At 37.9% G+C, this 20,299-nt stretch overlaps 1 protein-coding gene across 2 annotated transcripts in view; it reads right to left on the bottom strand.

Moving 5' to 3' along the window:
* The window catches only part of CNTNAP5 (contactin associated protein family member 5), a gene marked incomplete at both ends in the record, with an annotated part of 785,818 nt that overhangs the window by 465,870 nt on the left and 299,649 nt on the right, over positions 1-20,299 (bottom strand). The gene's annotated exons all lie outside the window — the stretch shown is intronic.

Genomic DNA, 20,299 nt, shown 5'->3' with positions numbered 1-20,299 from the left:
ATAGAAAGGTATGTATGTATGAGCATACATACATACCTTAAAATATAATGTGTCACATGGATCTAAAATATCTTACTTGTTATACAGTCTTCTCAATAAATCTTGTATATCTATTATGTAACAACCATTTCCTGCTTCATTTCACTGGACCATCACCTACTGGCCTCAGTAGGTCTTTGTATGTTTGTGCTAGGGATCAAACCCAGGGCTTTCAGCCTAAGCCATCCTCTATCACTGAGCTATTTATCCCTGGCCAAGATTCTTTTTTAAATACACACTAGAAATCTATTATTATCATTTATTTCTTAGAAAGTTTCTGTGAGGTAGCTTTTCTTATGTCTACATACTAGATAAAGATATAGACCCATCAAGTTCAAGTAACTTCTACAAGGCCATATCTCTGTAAATTTGTACAAGCAGAGTTTATTTTCATTATTATTATTTTTAAATTTTTTAACCCAATGATTCTATGTAGAGATTCTTGATTCACTACATTGATATGAAAGTGAGTTCATGCTGGTATGTTCAGACATGCATATAACATAATCTGATTAATTTCAATTCCCAGAATTTCCCTTTGCCTTTCCTTCTTACCTCCCCGTATCTCCTTCCTGTTACCTACTTTCTTATTGTTGTTGTTGCTGGTTTTCAATCTTATTTTTCCTGTATTTGTTGGTGCATTACAATTATACATAATAGTGGGATTCATTTTTACGTTCATACATGCACACAATATAACAATATAATTTGACCAATATCATTCTCCATTATTTTCCCTTTTCATCCCCTCCTCCTTTTCCTTGTCCTTTTCTTTACAACATTGGTCTCCCTTTTGATTTTCATGAGATTCACTCCAACATACCTTCCTTTTTTCTCTTTAGTTTTAACATATGAGAGCAAATATGACCGTTGACTTTCTCAGTTTGACTTATTTTATTTAATATAATGTCCTGAAGTTCCATCCATTTTCCTGGAAATAACATAATTTGATCTTTTTTTATGGATGAATAAATCTCCATTGTGTATATAAACCACATACTCAAATTCGACTTTTCTACTAGATTATGCAGAATAGTTCGGAACCCACCATGCTCTGCACAGATATCTAGCGTACAAACCCTCTCTCTTCCATTCAGAAATATTTTCACAGAACTGTCTAATTCCAGTCCTGTGTTTTTATAGAGGGTAATCATGCTTTTCTGAATGTTGTGCAAAAAAATATTATTGAATCTTATTTTGGGTTTTTTTTTTTATTTCATCATTTATGTACCTCATGTAAAACACTATCTAAAAATTTGCCCACTATGGCACTCACTTGAGATCACTCTATAAGGGTTTGACCAAATAGTTCCTTTTTGAAGTTAATCATAGAAGTAGACAATTTACTACAAAGCCTAAGGTGCATTTTCTGTTGGTATAGATAAAGGGTATAGGTATACAACCCACTTTGTTGCATAAATAAGAATTTCCCAGATGTTGTAGTTCAATCAATTAGTTTCCTCTATTTTCTGCTGTCACATCTTTTGATATGTCTCTTCTTTCTTTTGTCTTGCATGGTCTTATTTTCTGTACACTGATTGAGGCCAGTAGGTCATGGTCCAGTGAAATGAAGCAGAAAATGGTGGACTTTTATGACCTTTCAACAGACAACCTTGTGGTGGACGGGAACATTTTCTGCATTGTGAGAAGAGATGTCATCAGGTTGAGCTATCAAAATGGTAGGCAGACGAAAATTAAAAAGCTAGAATTATAAAACAGGCAGGCTTGGTGGTGCATGCCTATAATCCCAGTGGCTTGGGTGGCTGAGGCACAAAGTGAGTTAAAAGCCAGCCTCAGCAATCTAGTGAGGCCCCAACCAACTCAGTGAGATTCTGTCTCTAAAAAAACAACACAAAAAATGGGCTGGGGATGTGCCCAGGTTCAATACCTGGAACCAAAAGTAATTACAAAATTAAAAAAAAAAAAAAGTGTGTGGGGAGGAGGCAGAGAACGATCTAGAAGTTGACTTTGTCAACAATTGCTTAATCTAAAGTTTATGAAAGTTTGGAGCCGTGTACTCTTTTTGCTGTACTTGGTCATGATTTGGGGCCTCTTATCTATGGTATTTTAACTGGAAAGGTCTCTAGGCTAACCTTCACATCTGTAAACAACAAAAAAAAAAATTGTTGTTTTTGCTGTTTTCATTTTTCTATCTTTAAAAGAAGTGTCTGCAGGTCCTCCTTTGTAGGAATTTATTTCAACTACATGTGAGAGTCAGAATGCATTGTTTCTTGTCCAAATCAACTGAAACAGAATCTCATTAAGTGAATAATCAATTTGGGTATTAAATATATATGTATGTCTTTCTTTAGATAAAATCCAAACTTGTGCTACTGTGAAAAACCTGGAAACAAGAGCATATTTTTGAAAATGAGAAACATTCATTGCCTATGAGCTAATTTAAATGAGTAAAAAAAAAAAAAAACACAACAACAACAACAACAACAAAACCCACTGTGCCATGTTCTTATTACTGGTAAATAATCAACATAAAAAACTTGCAGAACTTTTTGAGTAGGATTCAGAAAGGAGGACAGATAATTATATTACTATTCCTAGAGCAGTTTTTTTTCCTCCCATCTTGTAGCAACACATCTTTTTTTAAAAGGACACATTTTATTACATTTTCAAAACTCCCTGTTTGTGTTTCTTATCTGTATGTAAACATTGCAGGAGAGAAAAGGTTGCTGTTTCTTTTTTTTTTTTTTTCCAGCTGTGTTTCTTTTAAATCACCTATATAAGAGTTTGGCAATACTGCAATCACATTGTGGAGAAAGCCGTGGTGGGGCTGAGGATGCAGATATGAGGTTCATCTAGTGTTTACGGTCTCATTGACACAGTTCAGCTGTTTGGAGAACAAATGGACCCTGATCCTTTGTAGGTGCCTTGTGTTCTGTGAGGCTGTGGGAAAATTGTGATCACAAAATGGGCTCTATGTTCAGAGCATGAAGTAGTCAAGCTGGGGACAGATATTACGAAATATTCACACATGAGTGTATGATTTTGAAGGCACATATGTATGCTTTGAGAGCATATAATCCTGACATCCAGCCTAGACCAGAGATCTGGGGAATAAGTTTCCAGGAACTTGACTCAGAAACTGGTGCAGAGCCCTGAGCTCCTTAAAAGCCCAGGATTTTGTTAAACATAAGACAGGCATAACACACATGGTGTGTGTTGGGTATACTTGATCCCTGCAGGGCTGTGCTCTTGCCTTGCTGGAGTGGCCTCAGCAGGGTTTTGTGCTACTCCCACAGTTCTGGTGGCTGCTCAGGTGACTGCTGCCACTGCAGATAGGAGGTGCCTTCACAGCAGCTGTTCCCTAGCCTTCCAGTTGCATCCTGACAATGGCACCTTGTTGTATGCACAAGCCACACATCTCCCAATGCCTGCCCCTGAGACATGGTGCCTGGGGACATGATCTGTGCTTACCGAGTGCCGCTGAAAGCGGGGAGAGATATAATAAATTATTTCCCTTCGATCCTCTCAGTAAGCGGTAAGAAAGTACAATCATTCCCCAAGGCCACTGTGAAGCCTTTGAGGAAAGGTACCACTTTTTATAACAGCTTTCCCTCTCTCCCTGCCTACCTTTTCCCCCTTCCACCTGCTTCCCTGGGATTACATTTCCCCATGAAACTTTAGTTTTCAGTTTTATTTTCTAAGACAGTTTGACTAAGATATGACAGCTATGGACTAAACTGTAAATTGGTCCCCATTCTTCTTGTTATGATCTCAGGGTACATGCTCTGAGATTTTAAAATTCCTTTGTTAAAACATAATGAATTCTAATAAAATTATCAGTAGGGAATAGTAGCCAGAACAGTGTACTCATGGCAATACTCCCTCCAGGAGAAGAGACGGCATGTGGTTGGTCTCTGTGCTCATCTTTACGAGGTCACATGCACATTTTAAGAATTCTGTGTAAGGGAGGAGTGGGTGGACCTTAGCCCAAATTGCCACAACCACCAGGTACCACAAGCTGGGTGACTTAAATAACAAACATTTATTTTTTATTATTTGTTACAGTTCTGGATATTGGACCTCCAAAATCAGGGTGACATATGCTCAGGTTCTTGGTGAGGGGTATCTTCTCCTGTTAGAGACAACCATCTTCTTGCTCTGTCCTCAATGGTGGAAAGAGTACAAGATGGCTCTCTGGTCCCTTCATATCAGGGTAGTATTATGGATTGACTATGCTCTTTGAAATGCATTACTGGAAACTTAATTTCTCAGTGCAGCAGCATTGGGAGACGTGGCCCCGTGGAAGGCATTTGTATGGTGGGGGAAGTTCCTTTCTGGCTAGTTAATGCCATCTAGTAGGAGCAAGTGGGTCCCCCTTTCTATGGAGCTGGATCAGTTACTATGAGAGCACGTGGTTATCAAGCAACTTTTACTCTTGTGTTTTGTATCTTTCATAATTGCCCACATCCTACCACATACTGCTGAGTTAAAGCAGCTTGAGGTCATCACAAGAAGCAGCTGCTGATCTTGGACTTCCTCATTTCTGAAATCATGGGCCAAAATAACCTTTTCTTCTTTGCTTATCCAGTCACAGGTAGTCCATAATAGTAATAGAAGATGGACTAAAAACAGTACTAATTCCATCATGATGAATTTATTATATCCTCAAAGGACCCCATTCAATTACCATCATATCAGAATTAGGATCTCAACATGTGACTTTTGGGAACACAAATATTCAATCCTTTGAAGGGAGTGACACTTTTTTTTTTATTTTATTGTTGGTTGTTCAAAACATTACATAGTTCTTAATATACCATATTTCACAGATTGATTCAAGTGGGTTATGAACTCCCATTTTTACCCCGTATACAGATTGCTGTGTCACATCAGTTACATTTCCATTGATTTACAAATTGCCTTTCTAGTGACTGATGTATTCTGCTGTCTATCCCATTCTCCACTGTCCCCCTCACCCCTCCCCTCCCCTCCCCTCCCCTTCTCTCTCTCCATCCCCTCTACTATAAATCGTTTCTTCCACTTATATAATTTTTCTCCTACTCCTCCTTTCCTCTTATATGTAATTGTGTATAACCCTGAGGCACACCTTCCAATTCCATGCAATTTCCCTTAACTCTCACTTTCCCTCCCGCCTATCATCCCTGTTTAATGTTATTCTTCTTCTCCAGCTCTTCGTTTCTACCCTGTCCTTGGTTACTCCCCTTATATCAAAGAAGACATTTGACATTTGTTTTTTAAGGATTGGCTAGCTTCACTTAGCATAATCTGCTCTAATGCCATCCATTTCCCTCCAAATTCTATGATTTTGTCATTTCTTATTGCAGAGTAATACTCCATTGTGTATAAATGCCACATTTTTTAATCCATTCATCTATTGAAGGGCTTCTAGGTTGGTTCCACAATCTTGCTATCGTGAATTGTGCTGCTATGAACATCGATATAGCAGTGTCCCTGTAGCATGCTCTTGTTAGGTCTTTAGGGAATAGACCGAGAAGGGGAATAGCTGGGTCAAATGGTGGTTCCATTCCCAGCTTTCCAAGAAACCTCCATACTGCTTTCCAAATTGGCTGCACCCTTTACCCCACACACTTCAGATAGAGCCCTAATATCCAGAGTATACAAAGAACTCAAACAATTAGATAATAAGATAACAAATAACCCAATCAACAAATGGGCCAAGGACCTGAACAGACACTTCTCAGAGGAGGACATACAATCAATCAACAAGTACATGAAAAAATGCTCAACATCGCTAGCAGTCAGAGAAATGCAAATCAAAACCACCCTAAGATACCATCTCACTCCAGTAAGATTGGCAGCCATTAAGAAGTCCAACAACAACAAGTGCTGGCGAGGATGCGGGGAAATGGGTACACTTGTTCATTGTTGGTGGGACTGCAAAATGGGACACTTTTTTTTTAATGGCACTTTTTTTTTGGGGGGGGTGATACTGAGGATTGAACTCAAGGGCACTTGACCACTGAGCCACATACCCAACCCATTTTTTGTATTTTATTTAGAGACAGGGTCTCACTGAGTTGCTTAATGCCTTGCACTAGGTTGCTTAGGGCCTTGCTTTTGCTGGCTGTGAAGTTGCTATCCTCCTGCCTCAGCCTCCCAAGTGGCTGAGATTATGGGAGTGACCTACTACTGCACCTGGCGGCTTGAGTGACACATTTTTAAGGGAGCACTTACAGAAGATGATCAGAAGAAAATGTGAGACCAGAAAGTCATCCAAAATGATCATGAGGAACAGTGAAGCCACTAAGGCATTTTGTAAGAAAGAGATGGTGAAAGAGCAGGTCAGAAAGAAAGTAGAGGTTGCTGTAGTTTGGATCTATAATGTTCCCCAAAGGTATATGTGTTAAAAACAAAACAAAACAAAACAAAAACGTGGTCCTCACCTTAGCTCTTTTGGGAAGCAATAAAACCTTTACGAAGGAGCTCAGTGAAAGGAAATTGTCATTGGGGATATTCCATTGAAGGGGTTATTAGGATTCCATCCTCTCTCATTCTCTCTCTCTCCCTTGCATCTTGACCCCCATAAGTTGAGCACCTTCTTCCATCAAATGCTCCTGCCACAATATACTACTTCACTATAGGCCTAAAGTGTTGGGACCAATCCATGGTGAACTAAAGACTCTGAATGAGTTGCTCAAAACAAATTTTTACTCCTTTTATGCTGTCAGGTATTTTGTTGAAGTTATGCAAAACTGACTAACTTTGATAATTACTGAAGAAAAATGCAACCTCTTTTGCATGGTTGTAAACTAGAAAAGTAGAACAATTGGAAGAAGCTATTGTTAGGAAGCTTTAGACCAAAACAGTTATGACTTTTACTTAGGAGAAATGCTATTCAACAATGTGGAAGGCTTGATGATGTAGCAACTACACCTTCCCTGTGTGTTTTCCAGTCTCTGCAGGGATGTTGCAGAAGAGGGGATTCCCGCAGAGGGTGAGAACTGGGTTGGACGATTGCCACAGTTTCATATATTTTGTAAAGCATGTGATTCTGGCTCTCAAACAAGGTTAGTACCTCCTCTAGAGGGAACCTGTATTGCAAGCCTCTAAAAGGCATAGATTTCCTCTCTTTACAGGCCAATGACCTTCACACAATAGAAAAGAAATTTAAACAACATTGCTCAGCAGCCTTAGGTGATTCTGAGCAGCTATATCACACAAATATAGGGGTTTGGTTTTCAGTAGACCATGTGAGAGAAAAGAACAGTGCAGTACAATCCATCACTCCACAGGAAATGCAACTCAATGTGCAAGGTCAACCGACTGTACATCTCCTGATGCATTCACCCCAGGCAGTTCACTTTTTCACTCACTCAGTCATTCAATAAACATCCACACTGTCTAGGTGCTGGATACCACAGAGATACAAGGTGAATGATGTGCTCTGAGAAAATCCATGGCCAAAAGGCAGGTCTTAGGAGAGGAAGAACATGTTATCACAAAGCATGATAAAGAAGGAAGTAAAAAGTGGGAGGGAGCCATGCCTCATCCTCCCACAGGGCTTCCTGAAGACTGGACTCTTCATTCTCTTGAGGAATTTGCATGATTGTTCTTACCCAAGAAGAAAGCAAAGATTTTTTCTTTTTCTTGCATTGCTTAAGATTTTCAGGCAGGCCTAGAGTTGGATAGACAGATACTTCCACTCTCTTGCTACTTGGATGTCTCTCAATGCAAATTCATTCATTCAAATAAAAATTTAGAGAGGTTCTCCAAGTGACAAGCAGAGTGCAAGACATTAAAGATAGAATTACCCTGTCCCCATAGGATTTAAATTTAAGGGAGTCCCAGTTGCAGATAAAATTTGCTTAAATACTTGCACTTCAGTAGGATTAGTTGAAGGAAAGGGGAAGCAAGTTCAGCCATGGGGGGCCAGGGATAATAATTGTGCCTACCTCACAGGGTTCCAGTGGGGAAGGAGAAACGAGGAATGTCAAGGGCTCCATGTAGTGCCTGGCATGAAAAATGATACATATTCACTATTTGTTTAATTTTGATGATGATGGTTCCTGTCCCATTGATGCCTCTGTTCTGAACACAATTGTGACTACCTATATCTTCATCTATGACAGGTATTGGTTTCCTGATCTTCAGGCAGAACTTTCCTTGAACATGTACAAAGATAATTTACGTATTCCATTCCAGTTGAAATGAAATATCTCTTATTACCAAAACCTGAGGTATGGTAAGAGACTTCTGGCTCAGTGCCTGGTCCCTGCCATTTGCTAAGTGACCTCTCATCATTTGCCAAGCACCAACTGCTTGTGTGGAAAGTCTCTAGCCAGCGAGGCCCATGTCGCATCCTGGAGTCCATATGGCATCCCTGTCCTCCTCTGGATTCTTCAACCAGTCCATAGCTCACCTGTCAGGAGTGGTGCTGCAGATGGGAAAGGCAGGCAAAGAAAGTTGAAGGAAGAAAGACAGGGGAGTGCCTGATACGGAGATCTCCCTGCCCTTCTCTCTGTTGAGCTTGTAGGACAGAGGAAACCAAACAGCAGAAGAACAAAGCCATGGAACAAGAAACCTCCAGTCTATTTAACAGGACCATACTTATTTACTTTTCTACTTATGCAGAGGAAGGATACATGTTTTAGATTTAGAAGAATTTACATTAGAATGCCAGCCTTGTGATCACATAGCTTTATGGCTTCAGGGAAATTGCTCATCTTTTGTAAGGTATCATTTTCCTCATGTTTAAAAAGATGATAAATCATTCCCAAGCAGAAATTAAAATGTAACATATATGAAGGTTCATGGATGTAGAAGTTACGTGATGAATGTTTTCTCTCTTTCTTATTGCCCAACATTTACATAATTTCTATCGATGCTACACTGGACATCAAAAAGGAAAAAAAAATCCTCTCTAAAAAAAAAAAAAAACTTAGGTAAACTTCCAAATTGCCCACCACCACAACACATAAACATAGTTTCATATGAGAAAAAGAAAAGAGATAAAATTCTGAGTTTTATATTCTAGGGTAAAATTTTGTGCAGTGTGACCATGTAAATTCAGTATAGCAGAGAAGACTTTCTTCTCCAGTATACTTGGAATATTTATAAACTTCTGTCCTGAATAATAAATATCACAAAAGAAACCTCAATAAATTCCAAAGAATTAACCACATAAAGACATATATCATCTACCACCTTGCAATACATATATATGTATAACCAAATAACAATTATAATATATTGCAAAATAATAAATTTTTAAAATCACACCTCCAGAAACTCAAGAATATAATAATAATAATAAATCACAAATTAGAGAAACAACAATAGAAGAAATAGCAATACTTGTACAGCTAAACAACTTATAAAAGGCTCCATTTAAAAGCTAAAGCATTGCTAAGAGAGAAACAGGTAGCTTTGTTATATGAATTAAAAAACAGAAAAGCATGGATGTAAATGAGATAAGTCAAACCTAAGATTTTCGTTTTGACCACGTGACATTGACTGAATCCTGCAGGACCTTGTTATTATTAAGGAGAAAAAAGAATATTTACATTAAACAACTACTAAATGATAAAATATTTGTGGATTATAACTCTAGAGTTCTAATTCATTGAATGTCAAAGATGGTAGAAACTGATGTGAAACACTTTGCATAAACCAACTCTTTCTTCATAGAAATCTGGCAACTTTGACCAATAAGTGAGTAGAAGTGCAGAGATTTTTAAATACCCACCTAGAATATGATGGGGTCAACTTTGTAGCTCAAGTTTTGTGCTGATGTGTGTTTTTTCTGTGCCATCAGAATACATTGCCTCCTGCTGGACTGTGGAACCAAAAAACATGGGTGTCAGTACATGGATGTGTGTAGCGAGGGAGCGGAGTTGAGTGTAGAGAGGTAGCAGAGCATGATGCCATAATTATTAGAGAAGGTTTCATATTGCAAATAGGCTGCAATGGACATCAAAAGACTGCTAAGCTGGGTGTGATGGTTCATGCCTGCAATCCCAGTAGTTTGGGAGTTTGAGCAGGAGGATTGCAAGTTCAAAGCCAGCCTTAGGAGCTTAGCAAGGCCCTGAGCAACTAATCAAGATCCTGTCTCAAAATTAAAAATACATAGATAAATAAATGAATATGGGCTGGGGATGTGACTCCCTGGTTAAGCACCTCTGGGGTCAATCCCTGGTGCGTTCCTTCTCCCTCCAAAAGACTGCTAGAAGCTGGAGAGTTAACAAGAAGGACAGTAGAAATAAATGATAGCGCTGGGACTGTAAAGTTTCAAGACCATTGTTTCCTATCCGGAAGTCCAACGCTAATGTTTGCTTCAGGAATGGTATTGGGAGAGTACATCAGATAATTTTAATGTAAACTTAAGAATTGTTTTTATTACTACAGTAATGACATTTGCAAATGTTTTAAATGCCTGTAAGAAAAGTGACTTGGAAATGCACAAGGCTATTGTCACGCTTGGCACAGGAATGTGGGGCTGGAACTGGGATCCCTTGAGCTGAAAGGAGGATATTCATGCAAGAAGGTATCAAAACAAAGGGAGCAACTTTGCAGCTGATCTGCAGGAGTATATTTGAAATCTTGACATTTCAAAATATATACCTAATTTTACTTGAAGCAGATGCCAGAATCTGAGGAATGTTAAGAACACTTTAAAAGAAAAAAAAAAAGCTGATAGTCTTTACAGTCTTAAATATCTTGTGTTTTGTTTTAAAAGAAATATGGACTCAAATTTCTAAACTTCAACCAAAAGGAATCCTAAGGATCAATTAAGTACTAGGTAGTGTGAGCTGGGATTGCTAGGATTGATGGGGAAGAATAATGCCAACAAAATATTCTGAAAGCCTAGTTTTATAGTTGACAGTGGCCTTTCATGCTCACGTGCACAAGTGTGTGCGCACGCAGGCGCGCACGCGCGCACACACACACACACATACACAGCCTCTCTCTTACTACATACCATTAAGCCATTTTACAGATTAAATTAAAGGGTTTATGTGGACACCTGATGTCACATGACTGTTATGCCCAGGTCCTCAATTATTGTGACTTTAATTGTACTGCTGGAGAAACTGAATCAAAGAATTTAAGCATTTTTCTTTTTCTTCCTTCCTTCCTTTCTCCCTCCCTCCGTCTCCTTCCCTCCTCCCTCCCTCCCTCCCTCCCTCCCTCCCTCCCTCCCTCCCTTCCTTCCTTCCTTCCTTCCTTCCTTCCTTCCTTCCTTCCTTCCTTCCTTCCTTCTTTCCTTCCTTCCTTCTTTCTTTCTATTTAGATCATAAACCCTAGAAGAGGAATGAATTGAGACTCAAATCTATTGTGCAGATTTTAAAACCACCCAGTGATGCTTCCTTAGGAAAATTCACTCTCCCCCTCTCCAAGAAGATGACTTCATGCAATCTTCTTTCTTTGCATCTCCAGTACTCCTCATCACCCCCACATTTAGCTGATGGACTCTCTTATTTTTAGTACAAAACAGAAGCAGACTAGAACTACATCATCCAACACCCCCAAAGCTATTACCCAGCCTGCACTCTTGCACATAAGGTATCATCCCCCCAGGGTAGGGAGCACAACCAAATATTTGCTCACTCTAGTAAGTACCTGTGTGACTTATCTTACACCTCCTGCCCACTTTTTTCTTTGGTAGTGACCTCTTTCTTTATCAGTCTTCTTTTTTCTCCTGGGTTATTTATATGGGCTTTCAAGTATGCCCTAATAATGCTCACTCTATAAAACAAAAAAACATGCAAACAATACTAACCTAGATCCCGCATCCCTTAGTAGCTCCTGCCCCTCCTCTGCTTCCCTAATGCCATACCCTGGTCATTTTCCTACTCCTTCACTGTCTCTCTTAACTATTCTTGGTTCTGTGATGCCTGATTGTGATTGTTAGAGGACACAGGACTCTCCACAGTGTGTTCCAGGATCTTCAGGCCCAGAGGAAGAGCGCTTTTTTAGTTGACCTGGTTAAGCCTGTGGCTATAACTTCCATTGATATGTTCAGTGACTTCCTCATCTGTACATCTAAGCCTCTAGCTAGGCTGTTTGCAGATCTGGCTCCACACCTCCCTTGCTGTTGAACAGATAGCTCAAACTACAAAATTAAAGCGAACCTTGCCCACCCCACCCCTGCACCAAACAAATCTATTACTGCTCAGCACTTAACATCTCGGTAAATGGCACTTCTGAAGTGTTCAGAATAGGGGGTCTCCTTATTCCCTTGGCTTGCATGCCCCAGAGACAGCCCATCAGTCTTTCCCCTTATCTCTATCCCAGTAGGATCACTTTTCACTTCCTTCCTGCTCTTGTCCAAGCCACAGCATGCCTTTCTTAGCCATAACAATGATTCCCTAACTGGGGCCACTACTTCCACTCATTCAGTCTATTGTCCCATCTCCCAAGTTTGATGTGCTCCTTCTAAAAAATAAAACACTTCACTCCTCTCCTGGGGTAAAACATGGTGTTGGTGGCCTGTTCAAATGCCATTCCTGGTCCCACGCGATGCAAATGTGATTTGTGGCTCCCTCAATTCTCGACCATTTTCTCTGCCACGTGCATTTGCCTCCAGTCACCAAGCTATTTCAGACTGTCATCTGTCCCTAAACACATCACCTCATTCCCACATCAGGTTCTCTGCATGTTATGTTCCATCTGGGCAGCGTTTCATGTCCCGCGGGTCCTTTGTCATGGTTGTCTGCTCTGAGCAGTCAGGGCTCAAGTCAAATGTCACCTTCTTCGAGATTCCAGCCCTCTTTCCCCAGGGAAATGTCACTTTCTCCATATTCAAAAGTTGTTCCCTAACACATGGTATAGCAGTTGACTTTTTTTGTATGACACATATCATTATCTAAAATTATTTGTTCATTTGGGGGATGCATGTTTCCTTATTCACTTTCCAACAGAACATGAATCTCCTGGAGGCACGGGCTCCGTTTTGATGGCTGCCCTGTCCCCAGAATTACAACAGTGCCCTGCACTTAGTTCATTCTCAGAGAATATTTACTGACTGACTGTTGACTCAAAAACTGTTTCAGAGTGGAGCAGAGGAGAAAGATTTATTAGATGGAGTCTTTATTATAAATTTGGAAAGAGATGATATAAGCCCATGGAAAGGAAAACAGTGAGTAGTGCAAGAGTATATAATTTAGTGCTAACGCACATGAAATGTATCATAAGTGCTGTAAGGAATATGCTAATTTGTTGGAAATCAAAATGGACTAAGCCTAGGCTCCTATGATTACCAGAGAATTACAGCAATTATCTGTCTTTCTATGGCATGGTATGAAGGTATTATATGCTACAGAACCTCAAGGACAAATTCAATAAAAGTTGGTCACTATAGTCAAAAAGCCTGAATGTTAGAGAAAGAGAAACTTGGCTTTATACCTCAGCCCAGCCATGTACCAGTTCTGGCAATTTTTCCTCATTCTCAGCTCTTCAGTTTTCTTTTCTCACGAGATGGCTTTTAGGATTAAATAAGATGGTATATAAAAACAATCCTTGCCACCAAGTCAATCTTTTTTCTCTTTTTTCTGGAGATTGAACCCAGGGGTGTTCTACCACTGAAAAGCATTCCCAGACCTTTCTATTTTGTTTTGAAATAGGGCTTCACTACATTTCCCAGGTTGACTTAGAACTTGTAATCCTTCTGTCCCGGCCTCCTGAAATATTGGGATCACATGGTCAGTCTCAGAAAAACTATGCTAATAAAATCTATAAGAATATCTTTAAATGCAATCTATATACAAAATATCTATTCATTGGAATAGCAAATTGACAACAGGAAAAGAGTGCTGGATATACAAAGGAAATCAACTGTATTCCTAATGACAGAAAAATTATTCTTAAGAAAAACAATTCAACAAATATAAGGCAAATAGATATGGTAACCCAGATCTTACTTCTAATTCTGACACAAGTGTAATCTTAAGGGAAGAAGATTCCACAATGAATGTAACAGGAACTTTTGTTTCAACTGTAACCTCTTTGACCATCTCCTGTCCCTGAGTATCCTATCTGTGTTTTTGTCCAATGGTTTCACCATGGTTTCCCCTTAGAGAAGCTGCAATTACCATGGATGGGAGCAGAGTCTCAGGTCTGCATGCAGCCTTGCAAGTATAGTGATCTCAGGGCAGCCAGTACCAGGTAATTGCCAGATCTAGCAAAGGAGGCCACACTTCTGTTAATGATAAGTTGGCAGCAACTGGAAGGAGTTGAAGATTTATGTCTACACAGAAATGTATATATGTGTACACACAAATACATACACATACATGGATATTTATAGCAACTGTTTTCATAATTAACCAGACCTGGAAGCAACCAGTATGTCCTTCAGTAAGCTAATAGATAAATAAACTATGGTGTATCCAGGCAATGGAATATTATAATATTATTTAGTACAAAAGAAATGATTGAAAAGAACAAACAAACACACACACGTAGGGACCATAAATGCACGTCACTACATTAAAAAAGCCAGTCTATATACTGAATCATTTCAACTATAATAGTTTCTGGAAAAGACAAAACTATACAGACTTTAAAACTAGAGTCTCAATGGCCTCTGGGAGTTAGAGAGGATGGAGAGATGTAAAGGTGGAACACAGGGGATTTCTAAGGTAGTGAAATTACTCTGCATGGTACTATAGTGGCAAAAACATAATTGTCCAAACCCATAGTATGTACAGCATTCAGAGTGAAGTCTAATATAAAATATGGGATCTAAATGATAATAATGTGTCAATGCTTGTTCATCAATGGTATAAATGCACCACTCTGGTGGGAGATGCTGATAACAGGGGAGGCCTTGCTCTGAAAAATAAAGTCCATTAAAAAGAATTAGTGGCAGTCAGTTTTCAAAGTGTGTGCATGATAGGAGGCAAGCCTTCTTTGCAAGCTAATCCATGTGCAAAGTGAGCTCATTCCATGTGAGGCCATGTGGGATGGAAATTTGTTTCTCTCAGAGTGTAAACATAGAATAACAATGTCCACACTCATCAATAATAACTGAGGTCAGCACCACCTCCACACGGAACAATATCCACCAAGAATAGATAAAAGATGTACAAACACACACACTCTGCACTCTCTACCTCAGACTTAGACAAACATTACCTAGATGTTCTTAAACTAGCATGCTAGGATAAATCCACAAGGAACACATTAACACTATTTATGAAGGATGGTCTTCTAATTGACACACACATGATTGTACAAAAGTCAAGGATTATTAAAGAAACATTGGTAAGACCATATAATGGAATTTTTAAAAAATCTGGAACCTATATATGCAATGATAGGAATTTTTTGTTTTTAATATGGATATCTCAAAATTTGCAATGATGTGTCTCTTGACAGGGACACATTCTGAGAAATGCATTATTAGATAATTTCATCACTGTGCTAACATCATAAAGCCAGATGGTACAGACTACTATACACCTAGGCCATACAGGATATATTGTTGGATGTGTGATCTGTCATTGGCTAAAAAAATCATTATATGAGGCATGACTTTGTAGAGAGTTAAATACTTTTATTTATTTAGGGAAAGTTCTGGGAAAATAAAACACATGTAAAATACTAAAAACAGTTACTTCCAAAATACTACTTGTGGGAATCAGAGGGAGAGTCTGAGAAGTGGTGGGAGATATGAAGAATTATACTTATATATACTTCTCTAATGTCTGCTTTTAGAAAAAGCATGTGCTACTTTTAAAAACTGTGCAAGTTACATATGGAATGGATTCAGCCTTTCACAATCTTTTTGTTGTCTTCATGAAGTTCTTAGTTTAAAGAATCATAAGGCAGAGATAGGTGACTGATAAATAGATTGAGAATAGATAGATATGGACCACTGCAATCCTCTCAGATTATCTAATAAGGGTTCTAAGTAACCATCAAAATCTATTTAAAAATCCTGTTGATATAGAATATGTGATGGTCCCCAAATAAGTACAAAATAAATAGAAATCTTGAAACAGAATTCCCAGTAATTAGCACTGGCTCCTAGACTCACAAATTGCAATGAATGATCCTCAGGTAGACTCCATTGGAAGTCAGATACCCATTTCAAACAAGACTAAGATTTGAACGTAAGGTAGATATATATATTTTTTTCATCATTCATCTACCTAACTCAGAAGTTCCTGTATTTTCTGCAATTAAATAAGAAAAGTTTAGTTTGAAGATTCTACATTTTCTGGTAGCCATAAATTTTCCCAAAATAGATTTCTCCCTCACCCCAACCCTCAGGGACTTGCATTATTATTTTTAGGATGTTTTATCACATTTTGGGGTTGCAGAATTTATTGATAGCTCCAAATATATTTTTTCCATAATCCTTTAGATTCCACACCTACTAAACTCCTCATTCATTCCCCTTAATGTAAAAGGTGACCTGTACACTAACAGGAAGAGACCCTTTTTGAAGAATAAATCCTTCCACTAATGTAAATCATTATTTATGAAGTGGAAGAAAGTGTCTGTGATGTAAATAACCACCTTCTTAGCTGCTTGGTGAGCTTGAGCTTTCTTACTGCATTATCATCCAAAGCTTGGACAGTAACTGCCTGGAAGGCAGCTTTAAGGCTATTAACAGAAGATTTTTCCAGCTCCTTTCTCCTGGGGGACTTTATTTTAATCCCTCACACTTCTTACTTTAATGCCATCAAATCTAAATCTTACTTTGATTTACATACAAGACACAGTTTCACATCTCCCAAACCCCAAGATCAACTTGTTTACAGGTATCAATATTTCCATTTAAATATAGGAAATGAGTTTTAAAAAAACCCAAAAAACAAGAACACCTTCCCCACCACTTCTCTGGAGGTGTGAGGCCTGACTCCTGGAAGCATTCTAATTCTTTTCTTTCTTAAGCTTAAGAGAGAAAGAAAACCCAGCCTGAACCATTTGGGCCCTTTGTGGATGCTCACACCAGAGTAAATATCTTGTTAAAAATAGGAGAAACTGGATATTAACATGGAAGGGCATGCACACAAAAGCAATTCATGCAGCCATAAGCTCTACCCATCAAATGCTGAACTTCATAACAATATACTGCTGGCATATTCAAGTCTATAACAGACACACACACACACACACACACACACACACACACACAGAAACACACACACACATAAAGTGCATATTCTGAGGTCACAGCATTCTGGTGTTTTAGTTTACATGGACTTATGCTGATTGTAAACTCTTCTTATCCAAGTACAACAAATATTACCTCTATCAGCTTCAGTGGAAATCTTTCCTTTCTTCCTGGATACCTCCATTTACTTGGCATGTAGTGTTTCATAAGTAACCATTGCAAAGATTTTCCTTTCTCTGAGCCAACATTTACTTCCCAGTATTTTCTATTCTTGTTTCTACTTCTGCCTTTGGGGATAATATAAAAAGTTCCATTTTCCTCATTATAGATTTCCAATAAAGAGGGCTCATTTTGTTAAATGACTGGCAGCTGTCACTCACACGTTTTATTTTACCTGATTTCATGACAGGCAGCATCTTTCCATTTCCTTACAGGTATTGAGAGTTGTTTTGAGCTCACAAACTATAAAATCCCTGGATTTTTCTTAAAATAACTTTTAACCCAATTCTTCCAGTTAATCTGGGGAACCATGTTCTTTCATCTCACTTCTACTTTCGTTTCTTATGAAAAATGTGTAAGTCTGATATTCATACTAACCTGACTCTAAAGCAGAGCAGCAGGATGAGGTCTAGGGTGCCTTGTGATTCCTTCTAGAGAGCACTTGTCAGGGTGAAAGAACCATTAAACATTTGGAGTGTTCTGTGAGCAGCCATTTGGAGTTCACAACTGTTAGTACTATTTAATACATGTCTTAATGTTGTCTTCCTGGGTATCTGAGAACAGTTTAATGTGGAATGGTCTGTTGTTGTTTTTTTAATGTTTTATGTTGAAATAATTTTGAACTTACAGAGGGTTGCAAAAATAATGCTGGGTGAATGTATGTACCACTCAGCCAACTTTCCCTAATGTTAAGAACTGGAATTGTCATAGCACAATGATCAAAATTAGGAAATTGCATTGTTGTAATCATATTAATTCTTCTATATTCTCTTTTACATTTTCCCTTTGCTATCCCATTATTCTATTCAGGATCCCACATTGCAGTATCTGTCATGTCTTCTCCAATCTGTAACAGTCTCCCCATCTTTCTTTGTCTCTATGACCCTCAGATGTAAAGAATAATTACAGGTAAGTTGTTTTGTAGAAAGCCACTCAGTGCAAACCTGTCTGATGTTTTTAAAATGACTAAGTTGAATTTCTACATTTTTGTCCAGAATGATACAGAAGTGGATCAGATACTGGTATGATCCCTTACTGGTGATATTAACCTTAATCACTTAGGGTAGGGTCTGTGGGTTTCTTTAACTGGGAAATTACTTTTTTTTTTCCTTTATAATTAATAAATATCTTTGGAGAGGTCCTTAGTATTATGCAAATATCTTGTCTATCCCCCAATTTCTTTCCACTTATTTTAGCACCCATAGGTGAGCCTTGTCTGCAACAATTATGACTGTAGGGTTCTTGAGATGATTTTCTGTTTTGCTCATTCATTCTTCTTTTGTTAATTAGAATTCCTCTGTTGGAAGAACTGTCATTTTCCCCAGTTTTTATTAATTGTTTATTAAATTATTTATTTATATCAGGATGGACTCATGCATATTTATTCTATGGTGCATGAGTTACAATAATATATTTCTTTATTTCTCAGGTTTTTTTTTTTCATTTGTGTAAGTTTTTAGCTATTTTCTATTGACTCCTGTGTCATTTTGATATGTGCCTGTCCTTTATTCAGTCCTTCCCTTTTTTGTGTTTGTCACAGAATGTTCCAGTCCTACCCTGCATTCGCCCTGTCCTAACTCTGGTATCAACTACTTCTCCCTATCTCTGTTTAGTGGAAGATGAGTGTAGAAACCAAAGTCTTGCTGCTAGGTGTGCTCCTTTCTACTGAATTGGGACTTATTCTAGATGTCCTCCTACTAATTCATAGTGATGATTATTTTGTTCTCACACATTGTTTATCAAATTATTCTATAATTTTGCTTGGAATAATTGTTTTATTCACTAGCATACAAGCTTAGTCTATTATATTTGCTTTCTGGGAAATGAGGGATACTTTGGTATATTTCCAGTATTCCAGAAATCTGTTCTTTAATCCTAAACAGAATATTATTAACTTCCTCTGTCAGTACACTCAGTCTCTGAGTTGCAACATGTCTGAACAAGACCAGGAGCTACAGGCTTATCTAGAGCAATGGGAACTACCTTCATGATGTCCCTAATACTTGGAGATCAACTCCTTACTGATTATGATAGTTCAACTCTTTCCAATCTGAAGAAAATTATATCTGAGAGAAAACTATAGAATTCCCACTATCTGTTCTATCTGTTCTATTGTTTTCAGACATATTTTTCCTCTTTACATGTAATATAGGGAGTTAATTAATCAACCTTAATGTAATCACTTTTATCTCTGTTATAATTATTTCTTAAAATATCTAATTTTAACTTCACTTTATAGTTACCATTTAAGAATTTAATATATAAAAATAATGTCAACTTCCTTTATCACCCAATAACATAGGTCATGATAGAATAAAAAGTTCCAAAAGGTCCCCACCAGTGATAAACACTATCCCTACAGTGCACGTGTATACACACACACATACATTTAACATATACACACAAACACAGGAAAGTGAAAATACATTCCATGCATGATAATGTGTCCTGCTATTGTAACTAGCATGATATCATGAGTAATTTCACACAAAAAATTATTCATAAACATAATTTTACTAATAGAATGGATCATTCTATGTGTTGACTAGAAGTTTTAATTAAATTCTTATTATTGAAACTTCTCTATAAATATAGTAGACTGTAATAAAAAAAACTGTGCAAAAATTTGTGTTCAGACTTATAATCACCTCCTAAAGATGGATCATTACATGTAAACTCACATTGTTGCTAATATGACTGGAAAATATTGGATATGATTAAAAGTGTCAGTTTTATTTTTGTTTCACTTTGCAATTTCTTCAATCTATTAATTATTGTCATCTTCAGGCTTCTAGATATAATTTTTACACTCCTGTGTCATGCTTTTGTACTTTTCTTCCTTTACATAACTTGTAGATGTCTTGCTAAAGTCTGAATTTATCAGTGAATTCTGTACACCCCCACTTCAACTAATTCTTTCCTGTCAGCTCAATTATCATAGTTATAGCTAATCATTTTTTTAAACCACTATTT

Source organism: Spermophilus citellus (assembly GCF_964194105.1).
Source record: "Spermophilus citellus genome assembly, chromosome: 11".
NCBI lineage: Eukaryota > Metazoa > Chordata > Mammalia > Rodentia > Sciuridae > Spermophilus > Spermophilus citellus.
The sequence above is the reverse complement of the archived record's forward strand: the minus strand, read 5'-3'. Positions and strand labels throughout refer to the sequence as shown.